This window comes from Saccostrea cucullata, unplaced genomic scaffold, assembly GCF_032062105.1.
Source record: "Saccostrea cucullata isolate Sc308-1 unplaced genomic scaffold, CSIRO_AGI_Scuc_v1 ctg18305, whole genome shotgun sequence".
In the NCBI taxonomy this organism is placed as follows: domain Eukaryota; kingdom Metazoa; phylum Mollusca; class Bivalvia; order Ostreida; family Ostreidae; genus Saccostrea; species Saccostrea cuccullata.
The window spans coordinates 4,830-8,685 of record NW_026921631.1 but is presented as its reverse complement, the minus strand read 5'-3'; the positions used below and the strand labels follow the sequence as shown (position 1 = coordinate 8,685).

Genomic DNA, 3,856 nt, shown 5'->3' with positions numbered 1-3,856 from the left:
GAAAAAGACGTTAACAGTTATCTAACAACCAGGCTTTATGATAAACATGATGACTTTAATTAACTTGTGAGTCAGTTCACTTCTTTATACTTATGCATGTATATACCTTTATATAGGACCTCTCTCAATATTGGGTACCCAAAAAAATGTTAAATTTTGTAAAAGGTTATTGACAGGCAAGTTTTGATGTAAACAAGTGCTTTAATTTGAAGTCATATATCATATGTATATTTGTCGATTAATTTTTATCCTTTTCAATTTTATAGGATGATGTACTAAAAGTCAAACATTCCCTGGTTGACGTTTTCCATACCGCTACTTTAAAATTCAAAGCACATTGAATTGTTGATGAATTTACCTGAATATTTGAAAACAAGACACAGAACACACTCGGACCTGTCCATTGGCTAGGAAAAAGCACAAATCACCTGATCAGAAATGATGTTTTGGGGGGGGGGGCAGTGTTTGCTCTGCTCCAAATCTGTATAGTTTGATGGACCTATGAGCTTGAATACTGTTCATTATCTCCATATTTCATACATGGATTTATTCCACTGAACTTGAAATAAAAGAAACACCACAGCGTCTGCCACATGTATTCAATATTTATATGTATATCGGCCATTTTGGCAACACCCTAAACTGGGTGTACAAACGAGAAGTTTTAAGTTTTTCCATCGTCATTTTTTTAAATTTATGTAGTAATATCCCGATTCCACATATTTATTTTTTGGCCCAGTGGTTATTTGTTATAAGATTTTTAAAGATTTTTCCTATATATTCCTATGTAAAACTTGGTTTTTGGCCCCACCCTAGCCCCGTGTCTCATGATCTGAACAAACTTGAATCTACACTACCTGAGGATGATTCCACATGAGTTTCATCTTTCCTGGCCCAGCGGTTCTTGAGAAGAAGATTTTTAAAGATTTTTCCTATATATTCCTATGTAAAACTTGGGTCGGCCATTTTGGCCCCACCCTAGCCCCAGGGGTTAATTTTTATGCCCAAACTTGAATCTATATTACCTGAGGATGATTCCACATGACATTTCATCTTTCCTGGCCCAGTGGTTCTTGAGAAGAAGATTTTTTAAAGATTTAATGCCTATATATTTCAAGTAAAACTTGCTGTCGTCTTTTGGCCCCACTCTAGCCCCGGGGGTATGAGTTAAAATAAATGTGTTACCTGGGGATGATTCCACATGAGTTTCATCTTTCCTGGCCCAGTGGTCACTTTAAAAAAAAATATTTTAAAGATTTTCCTATATATTCCTAAGTATATATATTTTTTTGGCCCCATTTCTAGTTCTTGTCATGATTTTTGAACAAATTCGAATCTACACTACCTGAGGATAATTCCACATAAGTTTCATCTTTCCTGGCCCTGTGGTTTTTGAGAAGAAGATTTTTAAAGATATTTCCTATATATTCCTATGTAAAACTTGGGTCGGCCATTTTGGCCCCACACTAGCCCCTGGTGTCATGATTTGAACAAACTTGAATCTGCACTACCTGAGGATGATTCCATGTGAGTTTCATCTTTCCTGGCCCAGTGGTTCTTGAGAAGAAGATTTTTTAAAAATACCATTAATTTTCTCTAATTCATAATTATCTCCCCTTGGAAAAGGGCGTGGCCCTTCATTTGAACAAACTTGAATCCCCTTTACCTAAGGATGCTTTGTGGCAAGTTTGGTTGAAATTGGCCCAGCGGTTCTTGAGAAGAAGTCGATAATGTTAAAAGTTTACGGACAAAACAGACAGACGGACGCCGGACAAAATGTGATCAGAAAAGCTCACTTGAGCCTTCGGCTCAGGTGCATTTAATGGGCACTGTTTAACCAGTTATATTTGGATTAGTTAATATATGGTTTTCATTGCATGTGGCCTATTTATGAGCGGGGAACATCAACCTGAATGCATATCTTGTGACTGTGCCATAACTTTAAATCATATACTTTTAGAATGTTCTGATTTCACACCTGTTCGAAATAAACTTTTTTATGGTATAAAAACGATGCATGATCTTTTTGCAAATGTAACTCCTAGCACTATTTTACAATACCTGCAGGATACAGATTTTTACAATAAGATTTAAATGTCAATATTTTTATAAACATTGTTATCTTTGCATATTTGTATTTAACTGTTTTTTTATTTTTAAATTCAAAGTCCGTCGGATGGGACATTAAATGGTGCCCTGTGTCAAAGATTATTGCCCTCTTGGCATGTAAAAGATCGTTTCTCTGGAGTTCGAAAAAGAGTAGGCTCACTGGGGGCCGCCAGAGAAACCCAAAGCTTTCAAAACCGTTCATACAATATTTAAATTACTCCGCCGAAATATGGCTGAAATATTGCCGACTCGGCGTAAAAAAGCAATAATCAATCAATCAATCATTGCATGTGGAATTTTGTATTCACTTGCTAGTAAGATCTTGGTTTATATTTATGTAGATATAGTCAGGATGAGTTGAGATCAGAGTTTGAAGGACTCACAGGAGAGAACCCAAGAGACATTTTGCTCCTGGCTGGGAGGGAAGAGGATTTTGATAGTTTGGTCATTTTGATTCATTTTGCTTTTGCACGTGCGAATCTGGTAGGGGCACCAAAAGGTAAAAAATGAGTGCATGCTTCCACTTCTGAAGTTAATAAAACAGTTGCTTCTGTTAGTATTAGTGGAATTGTGGCCATCTACCTAAGCTGCTACAGCTTCTAATTCTACTAGCTCATCTGTGCTGCAGCATCTAGCGTTTCTAGGGCATCATATTTTGATATGCTTCACTTTGTAGACTTTATAGAATATGGGAGATATATACAGTGTATATAAATATATATATTTATATATAAACATTGCAGATGAGGTATATGGGAACTTAGAATTACATTTTGTATATCTTTAGGTGACAAGAATAAGGAAACCAGATTGAGGGATATAGAGAAGATGGAATCCATTAAAGAAAAATCGGGGGAGGATCAGGTTAAGACAAGTTCGTCCCAATCATACGCAGGCGCATGTCCTCTTAGCTGCGTTGGAAACACTTGTTGATGTTGTATTTAGAAACTCTCATAAAAATGATTTTTTTTTTTTCGAAAGCATTTAAACATTGTAAAAAGTTTGAAAATTTTAAAGATTTATGTGGGTTTACTATGAAATTGTTTGGTTCAGCTGAGGATAAAAAAATTGCTAATGTTGTAGCTGATTGGCTTAGGGGAAGAAATATGAAGGGTCTGGGGTAGCTGAGGAAAAAGAGAATATTGTGCAAACTAATTACAAATATTTGGGAGTTTGTCAGGAATGCAGTCTAATCCTTATCCTAATGTACAATTGATGGGACAGCCACAGTTCCCCTTTTCACCTTATCCTGTGCCATATGCGGGGTACCCTGCCCAGGGTTTTGGGTTTCCTCGTCCTTCAGGTAGAGGTATGGGTGTGCGCCCTCGTAGAGGAAGTTGTTTGTTTTGTAAAGATTTGGGACATTTTATAGCGGATTGTCCAAAAAAAAAAAAGAAAATGTTTTGCATACAATTCCTTCAACTCGGGGGTTTCTAATGCCCTTTGTGATTTTTCACATGAGTTGAGGGTTCAGTATCTTCCTCTGTTATTAACTTATAAGCATCCTTTTTTTATTCATTTTGGATTTCAGATTGATTGACTGATTGATTATTGTTATACCTTTAGAAATTTGTTCCTATACAATTCTTTACGAAAAAAAGTCTAACATTTTTAATGTTTTGCTGAGCGGGCATAAAAAAATCGATGTTGGACCGCTGAGTGAGATGTTGGACCGCTCGGAGAGATGTTGGACCGCTTACGTCACAGAGTGGGCGGAGCTTAATCTCATTTTCTTTCGCTGGTGTTA

The 3,856-nt window shown here is 36.5% G+C and overlaps 1 pseudogene; it reads left to right on the top strand.

Annotated features, from left to right (window-relative positions):
* The first annotated feature begins 2,450 nt into the window (after nt 1-2,450).
* On the top strand, nt 2,451-3,546 carry LOC134260461 (uncharacterized; annotated as a pseudogene).
* Nucleotides 3,547-3,856: the final 310 nt, after the last annotated feature.